Raw genomic sequence first — 27989 nt, 5'->3', positions numbered from 1 at the left:
CAACAGGGCTGAGCAGAGCTTTCGGGCAGGCTCGGAGGACAGGGAGAGAAGTTGTAACCTGTGGCTAATACAACAGGGAATCAAGAGCAAAGCTCCCAGGGACACAGAAGTGAACCTGAGCGTGAGCGAGTGTGTCAGGGGAGGACAGAATGCTGGAGCCATATGAACAAGACAAACAGTGAGTGTCTCCTACCTGAAATACTTAAGAGCATGGGTAGTTTCCACTTCAGACTTGGTTAGGGCTTTGGAATATTTGCTCATGCACAGTAAGAATCTTGAGGACGTAAATCAGGTCTAAATAAGACGTCCAATTATTTCACAGAATATACACATGACCTGAAGGTAATTTATGCAATACCCATGGTGAGTGTCTCGGTTTCCTTTTTGTTGCTGGGATAAGATATTCTGACAAGAGCAAACTAAGGGAGAAAGAGCTGAGTTTAGCTCACATATCAGTGTGCCATCAATCAGAGCAGAGAAGTCAGGCAGCAGGAGACTGAAGCAGCTGGTCTCACTGGGCCTGGTCATAAGAAGAGAGCAGTGCATGCATGCACTCAGCTCCCTTTCCCCAGATCCTCTGCCTAAGGAATAGTGCCGCTGGCGGTAGGTAAGTCTACCCCTCTCAATTAATATAGTCAAGATAACTCCCATAGACATATGGAGAGGTCCGTCTTCCAGGTCATTCTAAGATGTGTCAATCTGACATTTAAACATTTACCATCCCAACTCCATCCTTTGTCAGCTTAACTTCCATCCTTGTCCCCATAGGCTCTGATTCGAGAACATTTTACATTTGAAGGTTTGTCTCAAGACCCAAAGTATAAAGAACGTTCTGAGTTCACATGAATGTAAACGAATGAGCAAATAAAAATAATTTAGAAGAATAGGAGGGAAAATCCCACAAAGAGTTGAAATAATCTGTGTGGATACTGTCCTCTCACGTAGACAGTGCCTCACTCCCACATGATCAAGATTATGGTCAGCAGTATAAATTGCACACTGATTTAATGGGACCAACATGGCACTTCCCAGAGTGACTGTCCAGCCCCAACCTATAACATGCCTAGCCAGAAGAAAAATATCATACATTGTGATACGTTATTGTGCTCTTCAAAACTATCAAGTTCACCATAACCAAGTAAGGTTTACATACATAGCTGTCTGAAAGAGCCTTTGCAGGCATAACTGCTGAACGTAATATGGTCACAGGTAAAAATGTACAAAAACACAAGTGAAGGGCAGGCTTCCCGTTAACAATGCTTGTGGACCTGGGTTCGCCAGCTGCAACGTCTGTGCCACTGTTGCCCAAGGCTAGCAACAAAGAAGTGAATGTGGCAGAGTAGGCAGGGAGTGCCCGGCTCTCTCTGCTTCTATCAGCCTGTACCACTGCACATCGGAAACCATGCCAAAGATCATTCATTGGTTATCGCTGGGTTGATAATTAGATAAGGCAGACTTCGGGAGAAGAAGCACCCCTAAAAAGTGCAGGAGTTCACACCGGAAAGGGTAGCCCGGCAGGACTGAGCTCTAAACAGATGTGTGCCCTGTTACTTGGCATAGAGAGGCAAACCCGACGTCAGAGGCGAGGTAACGACGTGCAACCAGCAGGTTAATAATGAGGGTGATGATACAAACGCTACAGCTAGCAACTTCCACTCATCACCAGACAAGCTCCTGAACTGAGGACCTACGCTCCAGTGCACACAGAATACCTCATCAAAATTAATTATATAGGGAAAGTCTAAATGTAATAAACAAGTTTCAAAACACTGATACTGAAAGGACATTTCCGACGACAGTGTAATTGAGCTAGAAATAAACAACAAAATACAAGTGGGAGAAACATGCAAAACCTTTGCGAATTAGCTCCTTTTAAATGACCCACAGATCAAATGATAAACTGCGGCAGTGAGACACATTTTTAGTTAGTTAATAATGAAAATAGCGTGCCAGAGACGATGCTTCACACTCATGTTCTTGGCTGCCTTGTTCATAATAGCCACAGATGGAAGCTAGCTAGTGTCCATCTGTGCATGCACAGAGAAACAAAATACAATGTACTCACACAATGGAATATTATTCAGCCTTAAAAAGGGAGGAAGTCTTGACACGAAAGCCACTATTTATTTTAAAAGCTGAAAACAAGTATACAGAACTTTATGATTCCACCCAAATGAGGGAATAAAAAAAGGGCAGCGTCACACACAGATTTTAGAGAAATCCTGCCAGAGAGTGGTGGGCGGGGAGAAAGAAAAGATGAAAACTTTCTAGAGATTGGTTTCAAAGTGTTCAACAACACTACTGAACCACAAACTGCAAGATGTTAAGATCCTAAGTTATATACTTGTGTTTTACCACAATTTTAACAACAATGCTAAAGCCAGTTTAGTAAAACATTTACAGCTTTAAATTCATATGTCAGAAAAGGGGAGTAGAAAAGTAAACACCTATGTATTTTCTTTCAATAAACAATGTGTTTAATCTCAAATAAAACTAAAGAAAGGGAAGAAATACTTCTTAAAAACCAGAGAATGAAATGGACAACAAATCTAAAATAAGAAAACCTCAGGCATGGGGTGGGGAATGTTAACAGAAAATGCAAGACCACCCTGGGCTACAAGCATACAGCAAGTCCCTTTCTCAAAAGAAAAAGGGAGCCTGAGGAAAAACTCTACAGAGCCAGATATTGATTCTCCAGGGGGGAATTAAATTAATAAATCCCCCAAAAGAGTCACGAAAATGTGGGATGTGGAAAGAAGAGAAGCAGGCCTTCACAAATGAAACATCAATATGAAAACCTGCCCAGCCCTTGTAAGACAGTGATAAATACCACCAACAATTCAATACCAGTAAGTGTGGCATTTTTTTATGAGATGAAGAAATTACTGAAAACTTGTGTGAATACGTGTGCTTTCAACTTGGCCCAACGTAGCCTCACCTGTGAGAAGAGTCTCAGTGAGTGACTGTCTACTGGACCGGCCTATGGGTATGTTTGTGGGTGGTTGTCTTGATTGAGTTAATTGATGTTGGAAGACCTGACCCACAGTGGGTGGCACCATTCCATAGACAAGAGGTCCTGATGTGTAAGAAAGTGGAGAAACTGAGCTGAGCGCAAGCAAGCAAGTGGAGATAGAGTGGTTTCTCCTGGCTGTGGATGTGGCATGCCCAGCTATTCAAAGTTCCTGCCTTGACTGCCCCATGACTGTGGTCTTCCATCTGCACATTTGGTGGAGATCAGCTGCTTTTGTCATCTTTTCATCACAGCAACAGGAAAGAGACTAGAAGAGCATACAAGCATCAAAACTGGCTCGAGAGAGACTCCAAATGGCCTTGTATTTACAAAGGAAACTGACTCTGCCATGAAAAATCCCCTTCTCACATAACTTCAGAGTTCACTGGCTTTCTGGGTGAATTCTTCCAAACAATCAGTATATGACAGGTTAGTTCTTGTCAACGTGAGGAGTGGCCACCATCAGGAGGGCCTGTGGCCATGTCCATGACTGATGTGGGAGGACCCAGGCCACTGTGGGCAGTGCCATTACTGAGCAGGGAGTCCTGGGTTGTATAAGAAAGCAGGAAGTGAGCATGGAATGAGCCAGGAAGCAGCAGCATCCTCCATGGCCTTTGCTTTAGTTCCTGCCTGGACTTCCTGCCCTAACATCCGCTGGTGGAGATCAGTTCTCTGGAAGTGTAAAATGAAATAAACTCTTTTCTCCTCAGGTTGTCTTTGGTCATGGTATTTATCACAGCAACAGAAATCAAACCAACAACCAAAAGCCACCAATATTTCCCAAACTCTGATGAGGAGAAAAGGAGAAAGTGCCTCCAGACGCTTTATGAGACATCCGTTACCCAAATCCCAAACATAAGTCTTAACGCTGCAGTCAAATCACTTTTGAACATAATTACAAATTAAAAATATTAACAAATATTACATAATAACAAATTAAATAATTAAAATTCAAAAATTAAAAGGAGTTGCACCTAAAAACATCATACTATGCCTGGTTGGATTTGACCAAGGAATTCCAGATTAGCATAATATTTTAAAATGAGTCATATAATTCACTTCATAAGTGCACTATCTAAGAAACATTTTATGACAGATACAAAAGGTATTTCATAAAACTTTACACTCCCTATTACTAAAAACCTGTAGCAAACTAGAAACAGAAGGTAACATTCTAGATTGTATAGGATACTTTAAAAAAAAAAGAAAGAAAGAAAACTGGGAAACATAATTACAACTTTTGAAAGGAAATGACCAAAGAATTCCCCCTAAGGCAAACATCACCAAACTTGTATTTTTCAGTAGGTACAGGGGTGAGGGTGGGGGGCAGTCTTATTGGTGATGGACAATATGAAAACCTAAACTGGCCTACAAGGCCCTATCAGAACTGTTAGCCATGCTTAGTCAGGTTCCTGGATATAAAGGAAATAAAAAAAAACATAGTTATAGATAGTTCTAAAACCAACTATAACAATTTTTAAATACATTTAAAACAACAATTCCAAAACTCAATAAAAAGGTGTCTACACACAAAATTACAAAAGAATAAAAAATAAAGGTAGAACACAACGAACGGAGATTAAAAATTCCTGGATTGGAAGATTTCCCCATTATACTCTGGTTAACTTCTCGCTGGAGTTTTACTTCAAAGGATCTCATCAAAACGTCTGCAGCGTTCGTGTTTAGAAACAAGTGTTTCCATGTAAACAGAGAGAATGAAGGTAAATATTCTGTGGCAACGCAAAAAGACAAAGAACACAGCCGGAGGTCTTAACACACATGGCAGCAAGTGTATTTTGTAAAACTGAAATAATTAAGACCTGCAGTGTTTAGGCAGCGACAAATAGGCCAGTGTTGCTGAATTCTCAGAGTGATTTTGCTTGTGAAAATGTGACACCACAGTGCTCAGATCAAGCTAAGGGAAAGGGGGATCAGCCTCCTATCCAAAAGTAGTTCAGGCATGAGGCTAGTGATGGATGGCACGCGTGGCCAAGAGGAGAACCAGGCAGCCATGAAAGCTGGTTCACGCATGGCCCCGGCACCATGAGAGAAGGTGGGAGGGGCCTTGAAGGTTAGGGAACTAGGCCTCAGAGGAGTCTCGCATAGTTTGAAGTTGTGGTCAGTACCAACAGCAATGGTGTCTGACCCTTCTTAGGATGGCCAGCTGTGGGGGCAGAAGGAGAAAGAGATTGACATCTGAAAACTGCCAGACCTCAAACATCAGAAACGGAAGCAGAGACTTTACTGCAGGGAGCCATGAAGTTGTTGATTAATAACGCTGGGTCTGCTGGTCACCCATGAAGAGGGGAAAAAACCTTGGCATTTGCTGGAACCCAAGACATTCAGAAAAGCATCTCACAGTGATAGTTAGCAAAGCTTTAAAGATTTAACTGCAGGGGCTAAAGTGATGGCTCAGTGGTGAGGAACACTGACTAGTTTCCAAAGGATCTGGGTTCCATTCCCAGCTCCCACGGGGTGGCTCACAACTGGCTACAGCTGTAGCCACAGGGCATCTGGCGTTTTCTTTTCTCTTCCATGTGGACTTGCAGGCAGGCAAAACTCCTATACACACTAATTGATTATTAATTAATTAGTTAACTTTTTAAAAAAGTTAACTGCAAAAGTGCTTTCAAGTTTTTGGAGTGTTCACGGATATACTTAACAGGACATTTACTACACTGACTTAAAAGGTTGCTAACTTGGCTTTCCCTTCATTAAAAGCTACCACTGAAACCAAGACAGAAAGCACCAAAGAAAAATTCTCCAACATATATACATACATACACACACACATCACCATATATGTCATATATGTGTGTTAGCAAAAATACCCCCCACACACATATGCTAAATATATTGAATATATAAACTCCAACAAAGTAATATAAGAGAAAAGCCAGGAGAAAAATGAGCAGAGTGCCTGCACAGTAACTTGAAGTAAGATTTCCAAAGACAATAACGTTCTAAAGGGATATTTAACTTCATTGGTATTCTGTGAAATGCAAATGTAAGCTACAGGATCTCACTACACATCTGCCAGATATAAAATTAAAACTGATGGCAGCAATTAGTCGCAAGACATGAAGCAAACACAACTCTTACACTTACAGCCCAAAGTGGAATGTGGAACAAGCCCGGCAGCAAATGGATTGGTCCTGTTCACTAAAACACAAATGCATCCAGACCCCACAGCCTTTCCATTTGATCCCCAGAGTGATACTTTCTAGAAATGGAATCATGTGGACCCAAAACATAAGGACATCCCTAGAAGCAATAATGACCACAAAATGAAAAAGGTCCTGTGTCCATCAAATGAAGAAAACATAAACTCTTGTGTATCTCCCACATAAACTTAGAATAGCAGTCACTAGAAAAATGACACTCAGTATTAGTGAATAACTCATAAACACAACATGGTGTGGAAGAAGTTGTCTCAAAAACAGTACATCCTTCATTTAAAAATTCAGATTTTGGCACAAAGACCGCATGGTGGTAGGATTCTAGTCACTTCCGGGTGGGGCGGCTGATGTGTTTTGAATGGGCGGTGTTCTCCATGGAGTCATGTGTTTAAACTCTTGGTTCCCAGCTTGTGGCACTGTCTGGAAAGCTATGGAACCACTTAGGGGGTGGAACCTCACTGCAGCAAGTGGGTCACTGGGGGGCAGTCATTGAGAAATGATACCCTGTCCAGTCTGCACTTGATAATCTGCCAACAGGTGAGGCGTCACAGATGCACATTCCTGCTGCCATGGAGCTGCCTATCACCATGCCTTCCCTACCACTGAGGCCAGACCCTCAAACTTCAAGTGAAAATAAACCCTTGCGTCCTTTCTCAAGTTCCTTTCGCCACAACAATGAAAACGATAACTGACATAGAAAAATCAGTACCAAGTAGTACAGGCGCTATGATAAGCCTGGCCATGTGGTCCTCGGGCCCTTAGATCTGCTCTGTAGGAGGAACATGGAAGAGTTTCCAACTTTGGACTAGAAAATCTCGAGAGCGCTTTAAATGGAGTTAAATGAGCCATTCCAGTGGGGAAAAATAATGCCTGGACGAATATAGACACTGGGGGGTCTAGCCATAAGGTTTGGGAGGGTAATAAGGGCTCTCTCAGGGGTGGGGAATAGAGACCATTCATGTTATGATCTGGAAAAGAATCTCACTTCATCATGCCTCTGCCCTGAGACCTTGAGACTGAATTAAAATGTAACGAACTACCCTTTTTTGGTGGAGAAAATTTTTTAACGGGAAAGCGTTTGCCCTGTGGCGTAGTTACCACATGCTGAATTCGTCTGGGTTTACAATGAAGGAGAGCAAGGAGAATGGAGGTACAAGTGTACAGTCCGCGAAGGACACTTTACAGTTGCAATCAAGGCAGGTTTTAAGCAGCATTCATTGTTATCAATTAGCAGCATTAAAAATAAAACACCTCTTGTTCTACACCGGGCAAGACTTCGCCCATCAGAGTCCTACTTGTGAAATGAAAGCCAATGTAAAAGTCTAAACTAAGAATACCACTATAGGGGTTCCCAGTTCAAATGCAAGCACTTAGGCCAAGTATTTCCCCAGGGTCAATCTCAAAGAAAACACACAGGCTGCTGTGACTGTTGTCCAAAGGGTTAGACTGTATCATGAGCTGACAGCAGAACTACATACTGTTGCCTATGTGGTACTGGTTTTATAGGCATGAGAATAATTAAGACTTGCAGCAAATGTTCCAGAAAGTAATTAAAACCAGGCAATGTGTAGCTGTGTTAGGGTCTCTTCAAGGAGGCCCTGAGAAGCCACTGCGTGAAGCTGGAAAGGGAAAACCTACATGGCAGTTGAGCCCCAGAAAGGTTGATGATGATCATAGACGTCCTCGTAGGAAACAAACATATAGGGCATCTGTCCTGAGAGAGAGCTTTCTCGTACTGTAGACAGTAGGTCTGGGGGAAGGTAGGGCACTCCGACACAGATGGAGCACAGAAGAGGCCACCACACGCCCCAGGTGCTGGACATGAAGCTGTAGGATTTGATTTTCGCCCTGGTCAGTCTTGGTCATGCTATGGACTGACCTTTCCTTGCTATGCTCCTGTTCTCATTTTGAGTGGTAATCTTAATGCTACCATGAGTGGAAAGTATGTAACTTGGTTTTTGGTGTCTTTTTTTTTTTTTTAAACAGGGGCTCACAGCGGATACACTGTCTTCAGTCTCAATGAACAGACTTGGTTGTCAACTTGACGTACCTAATGGGCATGTATGTCTCTGTAGGGCATGTTCTTTATTGCTCGCTGAGGTAGGAAGGTCCAACCCACTGTGGGCAGCACCATCTCTAGGCAAATGGGCCCAGGCTATATAAGAATGGCACCTGGATGTAAGCCTAGGAGCAAGGCAGCAAGCAGTTAGTTCTCCTCCATGGCTTCCGCTTCAAGCTCCTGCCTTGGCTTCCCTCAGTACTGGGCTGGAGAGCATGAGGAGGGATGAACCTTTTCCTCCCTGAGGAAACCTTGCTTTCCTTCAAGAGTGTTTGCCCACAGCTACGGAAACCAAACTAGAGTAGTCTCAAGAGAGACTCTAGACTTTCAGCGGTGTGGCGATTAGTAAAGACTGAGACTTTTAAAGTTGGACAGAATGCAGCATGGTGGCTTCCTTAGCTGCTGAAGCCTTAATTCCTTTTCAGAAGTTGGAAGCTCGGCTGGTTGGGTCTCGCCCTGAGGTCACCACTCCTTTTACCCTACTTAGCATCAGGCTTTTCTTTCTTTCTTTTTTCTTTTCTTCTTTTTTGTTTTGTTGTTGCTGTTTGTTTGCTTGTTTTGTTTTTTGTTTTTTGGGTTTTTTTTTTTTGAGACAGGGTTTCTCTGTGGAGGCTTGACTATCCTGGACTCACTTTGTAGACCAGGCTGGCCTTGAACTCACAGGAATCCACCTGCCTCTGCCTCCCGAATGCCACCACACCCGGCCAGGCTTTTCTTTAAACTGTTCATCTCCTTGAGCACTGGATTTAGGTCCATTACATTTCCTGGTGCTCTTTCTCTTCCTCAAACTGTGCATTTTGTATTCTTCCTTGCTTGGTTGCTACTTTTCATTGTAGATCTGCATAGGAGTGAATACTATTAGCCATCGCACACAGTCAATACTAGGATGTCTTGAAATCTCTTCTTCCAGAGCCATTTAAAAAAAAAACCCAACTCTTCAATTTAGCTTCAGGGAGATTTTTTTTTTTTTTTTTTTAGGATAGGACAAAAAGCAGCAGCACTTTTTTGGCCAAAGAATCACAAAAATGGCCTCTAAGCCACTTACTAATATTATTCCCCTCTGAAACCCCTTGATCTGGGCTGTTAGAATCTACATTGCTCTCAGCATCACCGTCTTCCATGTCCGTTAGATCCCATGTGCCAACTTCTTAGTCCACTGCTGTGAAGAGACACTATGACCAAGGCTACTCACCTAATTGGAGGCTTGCTTACAACTCCAGTGGGTTAGTCCATTATCAGCACAGCAGGAAGCATGGTGGCATCCAGGAAGGCCTGGCACTGATGGTTCTACATTTAGGTCCTCAGGCAGCAGGAAGAGAGAGCTCCTGGGCCTGGCTTAGGTTTTTGAAACCCCAAAGTCTACCCCTAGTAACACACTTCCTCCAGCAAGGTCACACCTACCCACAACAAAGCCACACCTCCTAACCCCTCCCAAGTAGCACCACTCCCAGTTCATGGACCCACCATAACACGGAGCAAAGGCATCCTTCAGGAAGATGCTCTGCCTGTGGACTGTAGCTTTGCCCGTTCAGGAAGCTCCAGCCACCCTTCTTACTGCCTTCCCTATGGATTCCAGGACTGCCTACAAAGACTGCACCACCACATAAGCTGTTTCTGCACAGTCTCTTAAAACCTATCCCCGCTGTGCCTGTGGCTGAGGCCTTGCCTGGCAGGCCTAGAATCCCATAGGCGCACGACAGCTCCAGCTCACTCCAAAACTGAACCGCTGCACCCCCACCCGGCACCAGTGGAAGGAACAAGCTTGGAGAGGTGTGCTTGATCAAGTTAAATAGGTTTCTTCCCTAGGGAACTTCCCAAGGCCTTTCTATAACATGGCTCTTGGGGACTGTCCAGATGGATATGTGGACTATATTCAGGACTGTCACATGGGAAAGCCCGCTTGCACGCCGCCGTCATTAATTAGAATTGGACAGAATTAAACCAATCTGAATATCATTAATAAAAAATTACATAGAGAAAAGGCTGATTTCCTTCAGTTTAATCACACTAATTATGTTAAGCTCAACCTAGTTGCAGTTCCCTGTGCTATTTTCTTAACACGTTTTTCATCTTTTTAAAAAGGGGTGTTGGTGATTTTTTTTCTCTCTCTCTCTTAATGCAACTTAAAAAAAAATAGTCAGTGTCAAAGTAGAAGTTTCCAAATATTTGAAAACACATTCTGAATCTGAGAACGAATAATCAGGGCCAGCACCGTGTCTCCTTTACGCCTCCTCCAGAGGAAAGCCAGTATCAGAGAGCATCCATCAGCCGCACACCCCGCCTAACCCACAACTCGTGACTTCCAGTTAACTTCTTAATTCTAAGATACTAGAATTAAATAATGACCCGCATCCTTCCAGAGCATCTGTTGTTACACATGAAGCACGGGGCTAAGGACATGGATCAGTGGCTGTAGGAATCCACCCCAACATCAGAGGTTGGGACACAGGGCACCTACAGAAGGCAGGGCTGTGGCTCGGACTTCCATCCAACACCCGAAAGGGTGGGTTGTGAGCCTTGTTTGGGAAGAAGTTAAGAGGTGCATGAGTAAAAGATGAGCTATGCAGGGCCCAAAGCGGCCCGCAATGTGGCTGCTGAAACCACACAGGGAGGTCAGTGAGCACAGCCTGGCTCAGGAGAAATCCCCAGCACTGCAAGGAAGAGAGAAATGCAGAGTTTTCTGTGGAAAGATAAGGCCAGGAGGAGCCAGTTAGTGGGTCCACTAGCAAATGAAAGCAAGGGACACACACAAGTACAGAGTGGTGAGGGGTGCCAAATGTGATGTTTACCACAACCTCCCGTGTGTGTGTGTGTGTGTGTGTGTGTGTGTGTGTGTGTGTGTTGGGGGAGATGCACACATGCACACATAGTCTTGTGTGTGTGTTAATGTGTGGGCAGGTACATGAGCACATAAAGTCAACATCAAAAGTCATTCCTTAGGTGTCATCCACCCTGTGTTTTTATTTTTATTTTTTTAAATTTTTATGTATACACTGCTCTGCCTGCATGCCAGAAGAGGGGCACCAGATCACATTGTAGATGGTTCTGAACCACCATGTGGTTGCTGGGAGTTGAACACAGGACCTCTGAGCAGTCAGTGCTCTTAACCTCTGAATCATCTCTCTAGCCCTTATTTTTAAATTCTTTTATTACATTTATTTATATGTTTATTTGTATGTGTATATAGACACACAAGTCCCACAGTGAGAGTGTGGAGGTCAGAAGACAATTTGAGGGATTTGCTTTGCTCCCAGAATTGAACTCAGGCCATCTGGCTTAGGAGCCTTCTTGCCAGCCCACCTTGTTATTTGATGCAAAGTTGGTCACTGGGCTGGTGCTCACCAGGCCAGCTGGCCAGGAAATCCCAGGTATCTCCCTGTCTCCACCTCCCCTGTGCTGGTACTTATTAAAAGCATGCACCACCACACCCAGCTTTTTGTATGTGGGTCTTCTGGTCCTCATGTTTACAAGGCAAGCATTTTAGCAGTGGAGCAATCTCCCCAGTCCTGCCACAACCTCTTCTCTCACCAACTTCATGAGATACACAGAACAAAGGGTAAAGAATGATGAGGCAAAGACCCATGAGCACACACCATTCAGGCTTAATCACAGTTATTCTCTATTTCTCAAACACCAGGAAAGACATTCTCTCCTATGCAGAAAGGGCCCTGGGATCATCCATCATGTTTTAATTTCTTTAAAAAAAATGTTCAATGTGACCTATGGTTATTTCTATGTGTCACCTTCAATGAGCTAACCTAGCTAACCATACAGAGGTCTGGCCACCTCTCTTAGGGTATTTTTGGAAAATGTGCATTTGGACTGGTGGCCTGGGTAAAGCAGATGCCCCTCTCAGGGTTAGGGGAACTCCAACAATTCAAGTAGGTCCTGACTAGAACAAAGAGGTGACAGAAACTGCTCTCTGCCTGACTGTTTGAGCCTGGACATAGGTGCCTGCCCCTCTGTGCTATGAGGCTGTTGGGCCTAGGCAGGACAGCACTCAGAAGTCTGTATCTTCCGACTGTGTACCAGTGGGCTCTGCTGGATCTCCAGGTTGTGAAAGGCAGATCACAGGACCTTGTTATATGTGAGCCAATAACTATAATATAACAAACCCATCGATAGTAAATCCTAAGACCCACAAATGATAGAGTACCAGATTGACAGATCCTGAGACTGACTCCAACATATCTGGCTTTCTGGAAAAACTCTAACTCATGGCCAACAAAAAGCATCTACACTTAAGAGTAAATGGCTGGGTCACAGGGTTGCTTCTATGGTCTGTTCTTTTTATAAACTGTGCAGTTGCTCTCTGAAGGGGCTTTTAACTAAGCTGATGCTCTCAATAAGTAAGGCATGAAACCCTCCCTTGCTCATCATATTCTTGGTTTATCCTAGTCTGCCAAAATATGGGTAGGAGGCAGCGCCTCACTGTCTAGCTTGGCAGCTCCCCAGCTGAAGACGAGAAGTGTCCATTTGTCTATAAGCCACTTAGGCTTTTTTTTTCATGATATCTGCTCATTTTTCAATTCCGTTATCTCTTTCTTATTGATTTAAAAGAGTTCTTTATACAGACAAAAAGCTAATCTCTTACAGTAACCCATTGTGACTACTGCAGCTTGGCTCTCTTTAAAATGTTTACTGACGTATAACTGCTTTTTCTTTTTTATAGAGACATGCACTTTAAACGTCTCTTCCTCGTGCACAGGTCTTCTCATCCATGGGCATTCACTCACGTGAGCTGTGATGTCGGATCACACTTTCATCTTCTGCTACATAACCAATCAGTTGTCCTGCACGTCATACCTTAAATATGAACTATCTTCCCAGTAGCTCATGTGCTGAATGCTTGGCCTCTAGCTAGAGTCACTATTTGGGAAAGTGGTAGACACTTTAGGAGTCTGGAGTCTAGTTGGAAGAATAGAATGCCACTAATGCCTCTGGTGGCTAAACTCATATTCCTGGTCCTTTCTCTTCTCCATGGACAACCATGGAGGAATATGAAGGAAACTGCCCTTTCCCACCTCCTCCGCCATGATGGAAAGAAACCTCGGAAACCGTGAGTTTAAATAAATTCTTCCTCCTTCAAGTTGTTGTTGTTGTTGTTTTTAATCTCAGGTACTATGATGGATTGGATAAGAATGACCCTCGTGGCCCATAGTTGGTGGAACTGTTTGGACAGGATTAGGAAGTGTGACTTTGCTGGAGAAGGTGTGTCACTTGGAGTGAACCTTGAAGTTTCGAAATTAGCTCGCTCTCTCTCTCTCTCTCTCTCTCTCTCTCTCTCTCTCTCTCTCTCTCTCTCTCTCTCTCCCTCCCTCCCTCCCTCCCTCCCCCCCTCTCTCTCTCTGTGTCTCTCTCTGTCTCTCTGTCTGTCTCTGTCTCTCTGTCTCTCTCTCTCTGTCTCTGTCTCTCTGTCTCTCTGTCTCTCTCTCTCTCTCTCTCTCTCTCTCTCTCTCTCTGTGTGTGTGTGTGTGTGTGTGTCTCTCTCTGTCTCTGTCTGTCTGTCTGTCTGTCTGTCTCTCTCTCTCTCTCTCTCTCTCTGTGTGTGTGTGTGTGTGTCTCTGTCTGTCTGTCTGTCTGTCTGTCTGTTTCTCTCTCTCTCTCTCTCTCTCTCTCTCTCTCTCTCTCTCTCTCTCCTTTGTGCCTGTGGATCAAGGTGAGTTCTCAGTGGCTACTTCTTCACTTGGTCTTAAACTCTAACCCTCTGAAACCGGAAGCCAAACTAAATGTTCTCTTTCATATGTTGCCTTGCTCATGGTGTTTTCCACAGTCATAGAAAAGTAACTAAGACAGGTACCTTGTCAAAGAATAGGGAAAGTTCATGGCAGAGCCATCTCCACTGCGACCATAACACAACTCAGCCTTCTCTCAGGTTCCGGCACATATGATGTCTTACCAAAGAGTCACTTTGTGTGTCACCTGTGCCTCTGCCTCCACACATATACCACAGTCTCAATCGTCACAGCACCCCATCAGGAACCCACAGCCCTGGCCTAATGCCATCCTCTCAGTGCTCCGGCTCTGCTTGGTTGTGTTTTTTTTCTAACATGGTTGTCAGGGTTTCACACAACATTGACACGTCTGTGCTGGGGCAGGAGCGGCTTTGGCTATTTGGGCCAGCCATCTTCCTGATTGCAGCAGCACCTCGTCCCACACACTCTGGGCCCTCCACGATTTAAATCCAGTTTACTCACTTTTCAGTGACCCTGCAGGGCAACCTCTGCATGTATGCCCTTACTTGCCATGCAGTCTGTAAACAGAGGCCCAATATACACACATATGCAGGATAATGAAGGTTACAAATTGATTATGCTAGGCAAAAACAGAACAGGATCTCACTGAAAGCAGAAGCGCATTTATAAAGTTATTCTACTACAAGACACCAGGCACATCATGGGCATTAGTATTCTGTGGTTATAAAATGGCTCCATTTGCAGCAGAAAAAGATATAAAGCCAGGCCTGTGCTTCTCTTTGCAGCTCTCCACGCAGAGATTCACTCTGGCATAATTGACATTTAAAAATATCCATTTCATCACCACTTTTCTTTCTAAGAAGGAATATGCTTTTCTTTGGGGACACTGCAGGGGATGCTGGTGATGAACGCATTCACTTAAATGATGGGTTATCGCACTGCAGCTAGTAAGAGCGCTGGGGAGGGGCCTCGGCTAGTGCAACTGGTACAGATGCTCTGTCAGTATTCCAGGACACATAAAATCCCATCATGCTTTTTCATAGGCTCTGAGAGAAAAAAAATGGCTTCTACTTTGGAGGTATAAATTGAACCACCCCACCGCTCCAACTGATGGCAACATACCTGGAACTCATTCTGAAAGGTTTTAAGGAGCCAATTTCATAGTGAAGAGTTCTAGAGGGTGGACCAGATGTACTAGCAGCATGGCCCAGGCTCCAAAAGACTAGAATTTCACTCTAATTGCTGAGGCTATATCCTCATTAGGAAGGCCACCCTTTACGCACACTCCTCAGCACAAAGTTAGAAACAAAACCTGGTCCCTTACAGAATCTGGCCCCTAAATGCTCTAAGGTTTTCAGAGCGGACAAAGGCCGATGCATCTCTTGAGATTAAGGGTGAAATGTGTGCATAACTCTTAACAGAAGATATATTGAAACAGAAAACACCTATGGCGAGCACAGCATAAATCTGCAGAGCATCTAAAACCGACGATGGAGAACCAGCTCAGCCATACCCAGCCAGGACCCATTAGAAGTCACAGAACAACACTGAAGCACCCCGCACCTGGTCTTGTGCCCCCCAGAAAGGCTCTGACTGTTCTACAACTCCTAACAGCTCATGAATATGCCACAGCCAAGAGCCACGAAACAATCCATCCATGACATTTGTGACAAGAACAACGCCAGTGTGGTATACTGGACTTCCTGCCTCTGCACAGTGTACCAGCCCATGAGAGGCTCCTTAAACACAAGGCAGATGCTGGTTTAGAAAGTGAGATAGATAGAGCCACCTCGATGTACAAAACAAACATCACTATTTAAGATCCATGGACTTCTGCCACCCAGAGCAAGGCAAAGCAGCGCTTCTGAGTGTAGATTTGACCCCCAGAATCTCACTCTTGTCTGTCTTCTCTTCATCCTCACAACCGCTACATAGCTTCCCCAGGTAGAACACCCAAGGTTTCCCTCTCCTGAACACCACAGGCCATCACCTCCCCATGAGTGGCATGGCACAGTTACCCCATGCTAGTCCGGTGGCTGCTCCCTCTCATGAATCAAGCGGAAGTCAGAGAGCTGAGCAGAGGCTCCAACTCACTCTGGGTCAGGACACAGACAATGTAATGCTCAGCTTCCTGACCTTAATAACCCTTACCTCTGCTTCCTGCTTTCCAACCATATCCCACTGCATCCAGCAGGTTCCCCACTACCAGGCCAGCTGGTGCAGCTCTGGATCAGGAGGATAAATCAGCTTCCTTGCAATCCAGAATTCATCCTCCCACCTTCCCCTTTGCAAACAAACAGCGGGCCTCAAGCAAGCTCCATCCACCGGGTCCTACAGGACAAGCACAGGCAGATGGCAACCTGGAACCACCTGGCCTCTTTCTGATGTAAATTGGATGTCCTGTGCTGGGCTCCCTAGCATTTCCCAATGGCTGGCTTCTAAAAGCACACTACAGGTTAAGTAAACCTTATCCAAAATGCCTTGGACCAAAAGTATTTAGGATTTCAGAGTCTTTAGATTAGGAATGTTTTATTTATTTATATACACACACACACACACACACACACACCACACACACACACACACACATAGTTTTGTCTTTATTGTTGTTCATTTGTTTGCAATGTTAGAGATTGACCTTGGGACTTTGCACGCTAATGTTCAAAAGGCTAACTCGATTCAACAGCATTTGGCATGTCTAATTTTCAGACTGGAGACACTCAACTTACATCAGCTGTCTGTGTTGGGTACTGACGGGCCCGTTGCTAATCTCAATCTTTAGTACATAGAACTCTCCGGGAGGACAGGTATTCAGAACACTAGTCTGAGAGAGAACAGACAAAAAAGCACAGACTGCTATTGTCACTGGGTGGTCGGCAAAGACTAGTCACAGGCAAAGTAAATGACCAGTGGCGAGCTCAGGGCCTGTCTACTCCTTGGCAGTCAATCAAACACCAGCTTCAAAGGTCTGTGCTCAGGAGCTCTGAACTATAACCCATGCATGTTCCTGGGAATGAATGGCTTGGCACTGGTCTGTGTGCCCTGTATTATCCCTGTGCTGAGGCCACCCCAGTTTCCATGTGGCAGAAGCCAGAAGTAATTCCAAGCAAGACAACGTTCACGCCATGCAAAACCATCTCTGATTTCTTACCAAAAATGAGTGCCTTGATAATGTCCTGAGAGCCCTCCTGGTGACCCAGTCTTCCTGGAGTAAAGCAGAAAGGACAGAAGAAACGACTTAGTTCTAGAAATGACAAGGACACTTACATAGGGCTCTTCCATGCATACAAATTTAAATGAGAGCCTTCTGAATCACCTGCAAAAGTGAATGAATTATAATCCTAATGAGATGACAGAAAAGTACCCTAAACAAATAATTAAAATGTTTCTTTAGCCATTTCATTGCATAATTATTGCCTTAAGAAAAAAAAATGTGTTGGACAAATAATGATGGCTTATGTACCACTCCAGGAGAGACTACCTGCATATTAATGAAGCTCTTCAGAGACCTCATAAATATGCATTTCCCCACAACAAAGCTTGACCCCAGTGGCTGCAGAACCCTTGTTCTGTGGCACTTTCAAAGAAGGCTGGGGGTCCACGTGAGGGCCGGAGGACAATGAGCAGTTATTAAAGGAAGAGATAGGATGTCTCACACTCTCCCTCAAGGGTCTCAGCCCTCCCTCCTGGCCAGGACAGTTCGTTAAAGAGCCAGAAAAAAGAATCAGGCCCCTCAGCTTCCCCTAAACAGTCCACTTTACAAATGAAAGCTGAGGAGGAAAGCCAACAGACTTGAAGGATTCAAGCCCAGACCTTGAGGAGGGTCAGGAAGGAAAGAATAGTTTTTTTGTCCTTGGAACAGAGTCTAATGGCCTTCTGCGTGTGCCACAGCTAAAATAGGATGAAATTATAGAGGATTTTCTGTTTCTTTTTATTTTGTGTGGTGTGCTGTGTGTACACACACACACATGTATTCATGTATGTGAAGGATCAAAAGCCAGCATTAAGCATCTTCCTCAGTCACTCTTGTCAAGACAGTCTCTGAACCCAGAGCTCACTAACTGGCTAGACCAGCTAACCAGTAACCTCAGGTACCTTCCTGTCTCTGCCCTCCAAGACCTGAACTCAGAGAGCCCGGCCAATGCACCCAGAGTTTTACAAGGGTACCCAAGGGTCCAAACGCAGGTCCTCGTGTTTGAAGGTAAACACTTTTCTCATTGAAACATCCCCCCAGCTCCTCTGCTCCATTTTAAAAGGCCTCCGCCCAAAGACTTCCAAGGTAGAAAGCTCAGGGCAGAGGCTTCACAGGTAGCTGCCCAGGATGGAAGCAATTCATCTTCTACCTGCTAAGGAAGGGGTCAGAGGTCACAGGAGGTGGCTTTATTCACTGGAGAGAAAGAAATGGGTCTTTCTACTGCACAAGCAGACAATGGCTTCTACTCTGTGACAAAGGCCCAATCTGGCCTTGTACTATGACATTTCCAACAAAGCCATATGGCCACACTCAGGTCCCTGGGCAGACATTCTTAGCACCAGCTCCTCCTAGCTTTGGAGACTTTCATCTGTCCCAACCTAGCCCATGCAAATGCCCCACATTCAGATAGAAATGACTAGAATCCTCTAAAAGACTGGTAAGGGAATCTGCAGACCCTTAACCTCTGTGCCCATGCTAGAGTGGCAGGGGACCTGGCATTCACATAGGTGCCCAGGTCCTTCCCAAAGGTCTGGTGCATATGTGGCACTTCAGTGCCTTACAGTTCCTGCTCTCTGTGGAGGCCTCTTTATCACACTCAAGTGAGCACCACAGATGAGGCATTTTAACCACACACTCACTTCCCAAAGTGCAGTCCATATGAGCTGCTTGCTTCCTGTGTAGGTATCGACAAAGGCCTGTACAGCACTGGCACCAATGTGGAGGAGAACAACTACTGAGGCTGAGGAGATAGGTCAGTCAGCAAAGTGCTTAAGGACAGCACAAGCTGGAGGGTCCATCCAAGGCCCATCCCCAGAACCCACATTAAAAAAACATAAAATTAAATAAAATAAACATAAAACCCGAGACACTAAATCTCTTAGAAGAAAAAATGCAGAAGAGCCTTGGCTCACTGGCACAGGAGACAGCTTCCTGAACAGAGAACACCAACAGTTCAGGCTCTAAGATCCACAATTAATCAATGGGACCTCATGAAAGTGAAAAGCTTCTGGAAGGCAAAGGACACTGTTAACAGAACAAAATGACAGCCCACAGACTGGGAAGAGATCTTCACCAGCCCTACATCTGACTGAGGGCTAATATCCAAAATATACAAAGAACTCAAGAAATTAAACATCAACAAGCCAAGTAATCCAACTAAAAATTGGGGCACAGAGCTAAACAGAGAATTCTCAGCAGAGGAATACTGAATGACCGAGAAACACTTAAAGGAATGCTCAATGTTCCTAGTCATCAGGGAAATGCAAATCAAAACAGCTCTGAGATTCCATATTACACCCATCAGAATGACTAAGATCAAAAATTCAAGTGACAGCACATGCTGGCAAGGATGTGGAGAAAGGAGAACATTTCTCCATTGCTGGTGGGCGTGAAAACTTGTACAACGACTTTGGAAATCAATCTACCTCTTTCTCAGAAAATTGGGAAAAGTGCTACCTCAAGACCCAGCTATACCACTCCTGGGCATATACCCAAAATATGCTCCACCACACAACAAGGACATTTGTTCAATTATGTTCGTAGCAGCTTTATGTGTAACAGCCAGAATCTGGAAGCAACCCAGACATCCCTCAACTAAAGAGTGGATAAAGAAACTGTGGTACATTTACACAATTAAAAACAGCCTATTAAAAACAAGGAACCTTGAAATTTGCAGGCAACTGGATAGAACTAGAAAAGATCATCCTGAGTGAGGTGACCCAGACCCAGAAAAACACGCATGGTATATACTCACTTATAAGTGGATATTAGCCACATAATACAGGACAACCACACTACAATCTACAGACCTAAAGAAACTGAATAACAAGGAGGACCCTAGGGAGAATGCTTAATTCTCATTCAGAAGGGCAAATGGAATAGACACCAGAAGCACATGCTGAGAGTCACAGCCCAATTTATGGGTGGAGGGGAGGGAGTCTTATGGAAGAGTTGGGGAATAGGAGGACCTGGAGGGGTCAGGGGCTCCACAAGGAGACCAATGGAGCCAACACATCTGGGCAGAGGAGGGGGCCAGTATGCTGCAGAGACTGATGCACCAACCAAGGACCATGCATGGTGAGGACCTAGATCCTCTGCTCAGATGTAGTCGATAGGCAGCACAGTCTCCTTGTGGGTTCCACGATATGGAGGTGTCTATTAGCATAACAGAAAAATGGAGTAATGCGGCCAGAGAGAAGGCTGGCCTCTGTCCTCTCCAGGAAGACTGGCTGGGAAGTTAGAATCTTCACCCAATCACACAGGTGACACTACGACACTCCGCCCCCACCCCCCCACCCCCACCCACAGCATGTGTCTCACTGCTAATTCTAGGCCATCCAGCGCTATCCCAATCCTTTGTGGGCCTGCGGAGGTCCTCGTGTTCATTGGCTCTAGCTTCCTCTACCTGCTCCTAACCAGGGGTACCTGGGAGAGGCCCAGAACCTGCCCAGGGACTCATTTCCTTGCCCTCGGAGAGCTGCTGCTGCCTCCTTCCCTAGAGAGCCTCTCTCTATGGCTCTCCCTTTCCTGCGGGGCCCCTGAGAAGGACAGAGTCTCATTCATCCGCAGCCGCACATCCCCCGCCTGCTCCACATAGAGTCCCCCCAAGAAAGCACAACATCCTTCAGCTTGGAAACAGTGGTGTGCGTTCTACCTTACACAAATACTTTTCCTTGTGGAGGAAACAGGCCCACGTCTGAACTCAATTTAGAACCCGGCTTTACGTGTCTATTTATAGGCTCCACGCAGCCATCCGTGGTGGATGTGGAGTCAGGGCTCCTGTCCACTCTGATGCAATTCATTTGCATTCTTTTCATGTCTGTCTTCTCCAATTTCCCAGCATCCCTTTTAATTCAAATGCAAGGTCACCTACCACTTGGACCCCACACCACTGCCAGTTCCTTGTGCTCTCTCTTGGGACCTTCATGAAACCAGGGGAAGGCCCTGAAAGACCATAAGGGTCAGTAGCCACCCCTATAATTAACTGGGTCATAGGAAAAATAACAGCTTTTGCCAGTGGCTAAAAAGGAGACAGTATGCCTTCCAGGGTTACCTGGGTTTTTCTTCCCATCTGGTGCATTCAGCCATTCCTACCAAGGCTGAACACTTTGCCCCTTCCCTCCTCCTTCCCCCAGAGTGGGCATGGCAGGCCTCCTCAGACATTTGTGATTAGACAGCACCTGACTCCCATTCTCCACCCCACAGCCATCTTCAGAATAATTTCTTGGTCCTCTGTATCCTTCAGGCTGAAAGTCTCCCCGGCAGGACTAAGATACTTTGCACCCAGGAGATCTATCCACTCACAGGGTTTGGTTTTGGATGGAGGTGGGAGATGGTGGACCCTACAGCTCAGCTTTCCTGGAAAGGCATACAAAGTCAAGCCAAAGGGTTCCTTTTGCCCTGTGCCTATTGTAGGATCCTCCGGGGTACCGGGCCTCCCAGAGCACCCTGCTTTAAGACCCACCATAGAAGCAAAGGCACTCTGGGCTATTGTTCTGTCTACGGTAGGAATTAGACACAGAGAATACATCTGGTGAATAGCTTTCACTATCTGATGTCATATGGCACTCCTGAGGCCCAGTTTCTTACAGGAAGATGACTGTTGTGATTTCTGGCGATCAGGTTCCAGGATTCATTAACTTTCTCACAAGACACCACTTTAACTGCCATCATTGGTCCTGTACTTTTCAACATGCAAGTTTCTGCAAAATAAATTAGTCTGTGGTCAAACACAACCTTTGAAATGCTGTGTTCCCAGGTATTCTAGACGTAAAAATTACTTGGAGAGGATGGCTCAGAATGTGCTGATTACATCTGATGGTTCATGTATATGTTTACAGCAAGCACACGCACACGTGTATGCACACACAGAGAGACACACACACAGACATACACAGACACACACGCACAAACACAAACACTCTCACTCCAGGCAGGGCATCTCATTGAACAATCAATCCAAAGCTGAGGTACCCAGCTACTGAGGACACGCATGCACGGGGCGGGGGGGGGGGGAGCACACACATGTTAGAAGCAGCCTTGAACAAGCATTTTCTCCCGAAAATTAAGGCAAAACTATTACAGCAAAACATTAAGTCCTAGACCTGGAAGGAGTGAGGAACCAGGAAGATGGAGATGTGACACATCCAACTCACCAGGTAGAGTCGAGAGCTCTGACTCTATACAAGACCGCTGCAATCACCATTAGAGAGGCAGAGGACCGCTTGGGTGCCTCTAACATCCTGGCGGCCACAGAGCTGTGTGTTAACGTCCTTGTGCTAACCGGCAAACTCCACATTGTAAAGAGCTAGGAGCTGGACACGCAGACCGGGGATGCCTGCAACTCTGTGCTTGGATAGAAAAGAAGCGCACTGTGAAGAGGGTTACTAACCCGGCAGACATCTGTGACCAGGACCCTGGCCACACACTGCACAGGCCCTGGGATTGTCACAGAGTTCTTGTCAGAAGCACTGGTCTAGGTCCAGAAGCATCAGAGACAGAGGCTTCCTCCTGCACCCCCATCCCTATACCCTGGCACCAATCTGGTATCTGAAACCACAGGACTGTTGGTTGGGTAACTGTTGCTCACCCTGGGGATGCGTCGCTGAAAGAAGCAGACACTGGACAGGTATGCTATAGAACAGATGGTCTCCCAGGACCTGATACAGGAAACTCCATCCAAACCATCCAGAGAAGAATGCAACAAGATGGCTCACATCCCCACGGATGGGGCTGGAGCCTCATACCACGCAGGATGAGGCGACTTCTCAGGAGAGGAAAGTGGATGCTCCCCAGACAATGGACATGTGTTAACTACTGTAGGACTAAGGATGTGGGCCTGTCACTTACTAGTGTGATACACAGAGACAGTGCTCAAGTGGACAGACCAAGTATCTTCCAGGACAAAGAAAGACAGGGGCCCAGAAGCACAACTCCAAGAGCTGGTCATAGCGGTGTTTCTGCGCGGGAAGAGAGGCTGAGCTCAGAAAAGGTCCCCAGGTCCTCAGAGGCAGTGGGAAGGAGATATGACAACTGCTGAAGCCCAGGTACTGTTTATAAGTAAGATGTTAAAATTCTGAGTAGCTAAATCCCCAAGCTGACTGCACAGCGAAGTCTTCAGTGCTAATAACTCTATTTATAAAGACGGGTGTGTGTTATTTTCCTCCTGTGCAAGCTGCATCTTCAGAATAGAAAGCTCAGATCTCGAGACTCTTATTTGTGCAAATGTTTTGGGAACAAGCAGGATTTAAAGTGAGTCTCTGATGATCTCAAAATTTCAAAAACGACTGCTGCTTCCAGCAGGTGCCTCCAACTATGCTATTGAAGAGGCTTAAAAATAATGCGCCAACTGTCATCAGGAAGATGGTTACAAACCCCAGATTTGGAAAGGATATCATGCAAAGTCTGGAGGTGATGGGCCACGTCAACAGGTGACACTGAGCTTCCAGTCCTTCGCTTCCTGCTCCAGATCTGAAAGCAGAGACTGTGTGGGAGATGTTTTCACTGGTTCAGACTAGTTCTTTCAACGTGACTGTTGCCTCTGGCGGAATCCCTGGTACCACCCTAAAGGCAGAGTTGAAGGTACAGATGTGGACTGTTTCGATTGGTTCGATACTCAGAAACTTCTTCTCAAACCACCAGTGTTTTGGGCTCAGAAACGCGCCACCGAGGAGCACTCCGGACCTCACCCTGTGGCTTACACTTGTACAGAGAATACTCCAAGGCACTCTCCAACACAGTCACACAGCACATTAATGACAGCTGGTCCCATAAAGCACCACACTGATGACAACAGAGCAAGATTATATACTCAATGATGTCACAGAATCTGTGTGATGTAAAATGTCACATAAATAACAGTGGACAGAGATCATACACCCAGTGATGTCACAGCACCTTAGTACAGGTAGGTTCTGCACAAGACTTCTCAGAACATGTCCTGAGCACATATGGACTACTTGATTATCAGATTTTCCAGAACTAGTGGTCACCTGTCTAGGCTGTACACTCAGTCCTCTTCAGTAAGTCGGCCCTTGTGCGCCCATGCCATCATGGGACAGAGCACAGTTTTCCGTACCCTTCTTGGCAGGCCTGCCTAACCTATAATCTCTGACATATTTTCCCAATGATTCTCCACATTAAATTCATCCTGTTATCTGGAGCCTCGCCAGAGGACAGTTCAACGCCGAGGTATTAAAAACTGGGCCTTGGATGCCAAGACTGTGGATGTCACGGACCAACAGCGATGCCAGTGGGAGGCCAGGATGAAAGGGAAGGGACAGCTTGCTGGCAGATCAGCACAGCTGCATCCAACCTCAAGGTGTGCAGGCCCAGCGAGGGCTCGTCAGCCTCCCCAGCCACCTCTGCTGGCTGCCCTTCTCACTGTCATTTTCTCCAAAGCAAACGAAGCTTCTATTTTTTGCCTTCCAATTCCCAGGCATCCCCTGGAGGGAGGCTGGGGTTTCATTTTCTATTCAGGCACTTTGGGGCTTGAAGGGAGGGCTGTGTAGAAGGCTGAGAGCCAAGCCCAGCAGTGCCTGCCAGCCCATCAAAGGAGGACACAGAACTCATTTGGATAGGGTGCCAATGCTTGTGTACAGGCTCCCACGTGACCTCACAGGACAGGGTCATGCTAGCTGAAGTAAGTCCCCCGCCGTCTGCTATGGTTCAACTGTGTCCCCCCAGAGTTCACCTATTGGAGACCTAACCCAAATGCAAGTATTGAGCTCTGGGACCTTTCAAAGGTATTTAAATCAGGAGGCTGCTAACCTCATGAATGCATTAATGTGGATATCCAGGGAGGGGTTTAATTATCACAGGAGCTGGTTTCCGGCTGAAGATGAGCTCAGTTCTCTTTCTCTTCCCTCTTTGTCTCCTTCTCGGCCTTGGCCTTTCATCTTCTGCCATGGGGGACACAGCTCTTATCAGATGTAAGTACTTTCATGTTGCCTTTCCCAGACTGCAGAACTGTGAGCCACAGAAATGTCTGTTCTTTATAAGTTATCCAACCTCTGGTGTTCTGTGACAGCACGGGAAAAGGACAAAAACGCCGCGTCACAGATACAAAGCCTCTTACCATCCCCCGCCACATTCACAGACGAGAAAACTGGGACATATGCAGATTAATTAGCTTGGCCATGGTCTCAGAAGATGTACCCAACCTAAGGTTTAATCCTGGCGGGATGACCCTGAAGTCCACACTCTTAGCCCCATGAAAGTATGAAAAGAGAAATATATGCCTGCAGTTACATAAATCAAACAATGGATTAGGCTGACCACAAGAAAAGATGAAATGGGGCAAAAAGTAGGCTCAGTCATTCCTAAAGAACAAGCAGATAAAGCCAATTATAAATACATGAACATAAATGTGGGAAAGGTGGTCCAGCTCAGTGGCAGGCAGGGAATGGAAACCAAGGCTTTGTGTGGTGTCTGATTACTTTTCTATTGCTGGGAAGACACCACAACCAAGGCAGGTTATAGAAGAAAGAGATTATTGGGGCTTACAGCTTCAGGGTGTGAGGTGGGGAACATGGGGCGGGACAGCAGGCGTGGCGCAGTAGCTGAGAGCTTGCGTCCTGATCCACAAGCAGGAGGCAGAGAGAGTGGGTGTAAGCGTGAGAGAAGCGTGGGAGAATGGGGAAATGGAAGGATCCAGAGGGTCCTAGAAACCTACAAGTAGAACATTATGACAGGCGGATCTGAGCCCAGGGGTCCTGCTCAAGCTAAGGCACCAGCCAAGGACAATACGTGCAGTAAACTTCGAACCCCTACTCAGACCTAGCCAATGGACAGGACAGGACATTCTCCACAGTTAAGTGGAGAGTGGGGACTGACTTCCACAGGAACTCTGGTGCCCCATATTTGACCATGTCCCCTGGATGGGGAGGCCTAGTGGCACTCAGAGGAAGGATAGCAGGCTACCAAGAAGAGACTTGATACCCTATGAGTATATACAGGGGGGAGGAGGTCCCACTCAGTCACAGTCATAGGGGAGGAGAGTAAGGGGAAAATGGGAGGGAGAAAGCAATGGGAGGATACAAGGGATGGGATAACAATTGAGATGTAATATGAGTAAAATAATAAAAAAAATCATGCTGGGCCTGGTGCAGGCATCTGAAACCTCAAAGCCCACCCCCATTGACACACCACCTCCAACAAGGCCACACCTCCTAATCCTTCCCAAATAGTTCCCGAACTGGGAACAAAGCATTCAAATATACGAGCCAGTGGAGGCCATCCTTACTCAACCACCACAGGCAGAGAAAACACTCCGACTAACAAATACTAAAAACATCTGAAATACTGAATGTTGTCCAAGAAAGGGCAGCGAGGAGACTCGCCCACCCTGGTGGCATTGCTCCGTGCTACGCTTACCGACCCTGGAACGCAATTTGGCTACTTCTGGTAAAATTTAAAGTTTGTATCCTCAATCCCACAGCAATTCCCTGTTAAGCACGCCTCACAAATCTGGCTCACGCTCACAAAGATACACACACAAATATCCAGGACAGCCTTGTTTGTAACAGCCAGAAACTGGAAGGCGACTGAACTGCCATCAGCGGGAGCCAACGCGCAGCACCGTGCGGCACTGACAAGGCATGCTCCAGCTACGACTTCCTGTGGCTGAAACTCTCCAGCAGCAGGTTAAGCAGAGAAGGCAGCTACAGATAAAGAAAAAAATAAATAAATGCTGTGACCTGATACGATTTACAGAGTGCCTTCAGACAGCCTGAAAAACAAGAAGAGGCACATTTACAAATGCGGTGCAGGAAGCAAGAAATGGAAGCAGGGGTGTTCTCTGCGAGAAACAGGAAGGTGCAAACAGGAAGTGGGTCCCGCACTGGTCTCCTTGGTGCATTGAATTGTGCTCCCATATTTTCTTGATTAAACCCTTCAATAGTGGGTTCATTTCCCTCTCCCTGGGGGACTGGACAGAATGTCTTGGTCCTAGTACAGAGAAGAGAGCAGATGTGACGGTGACAGTGACAGACACTAGTGAGACCAAACATTCAGGACATGACACTTCCTGCTGACCTGGCCACTGTGATGAGTTTAGAGCCATCCCAATACCCCACTGTCAAGCTACTGATGGTGCTTTATCGTAAATCTTTGAGAATAAATCAGAATCTTGGGCCGGCAACATGGTTCAGCAGGTAGAGTCACCTGCTGCCAAGTACTCTGACATGAGTTCAATTCCTGGGACCCTCAGTTTGAGGAGAAAAAACTGACTCCTGAAGTTGCGTCTGACCTCCACATACGTGCTGTGGCATGCACATACAGACACAGACACAGGCACAGGCACGCACGTACACACGCATGCATGCCATCCAATGTGCCATCCAAAAATCAATCTTGATTAGAACAGCCACCTTTCTGGCCGCCGACTGAGAACAAATACGATCGCATGCCCAATAAATTGCGAGCTTGCTTCCCTTTTGGTAGAACACTTGGACTGAAGTGACAGAGTTCGGTCCGGGCTTTTCCTGCTCTCCCTTGACCTTGATTTGTTAGGAAATGACATTGTTTTTCTCATCACTCATCGCCCTCCAGCTAGACCAAGAGAGGAGACGTGAGAAATGCAAACAAGGGAAGTGTGCCCATCTCCAGCACATGCCCTTCTGTCAGCACCCGAGGGGTCCTACGGCTTCAGCAGGATGAGGCCGGCCCAGCCCCTCCTTCTGCCTCCTCTCCTCTGAACTGCCTGCTGCCAGCCACTGCCACCTGAGACTCAGCTGCCCCAAGCCTTCCAGCCATTGCCACCTCAGGCTCAGCCCTTTGAGATGTTTGAAGGGCTGGAGTGACAGACAGCCTTGCACTACAGTGTTAAGGACCCAAATCAAACCATCGTACA

At 46.0% G+C, this 27989-nt stretch overlaps 1 protein-coding gene across 7 annotated transcripts in view; it reads right to left on the bottom strand.

Annotated features, from left to right (window-relative positions):
- The window catches only part of APBA2 (amyloid beta precursor protein binding family A member 2), a 226919-nt gene that overhangs the window by 95191 nt on the left and 103739 nt on the right, over positions 1 to 27989 (bottom strand). For 4 of the 7 annotated variants that reach the window (XM_084771981.1, XM_084771980.1, XM_084771987.1 and 1 more), the window contains one exon: positions 17096 to 17149. The exons of 2 other annotated variants lie outside the window; for them this stretch is intronic. The gene's annotated coding sequence lies outside the window, so the exon portion shown is untranslated. Of the gene's footprint in view, positions 1 to 16673; positions 16769 to 17095; positions 17150 to 27989 lie in introns of all 7 variants that reach the window. One more of the 7 variants, XM_084771982.1, reaches the window with a different exon arrangement.

This window comes from Acomys minous, assembly GCF_964271855.1.
Source record: "Acomys minous genome assembly, chromosome: 2".
Taxonomy (NCBI): Eukaryota; Metazoa; Chordata; class Mammalia; order Rodentia; family Muridae; genus Acomys; species Acomys minous.
The sequence above is the reverse complement of the archived record's forward strand: the minus strand, read 5'-3'. Positions and strand labels throughout refer to the sequence as shown.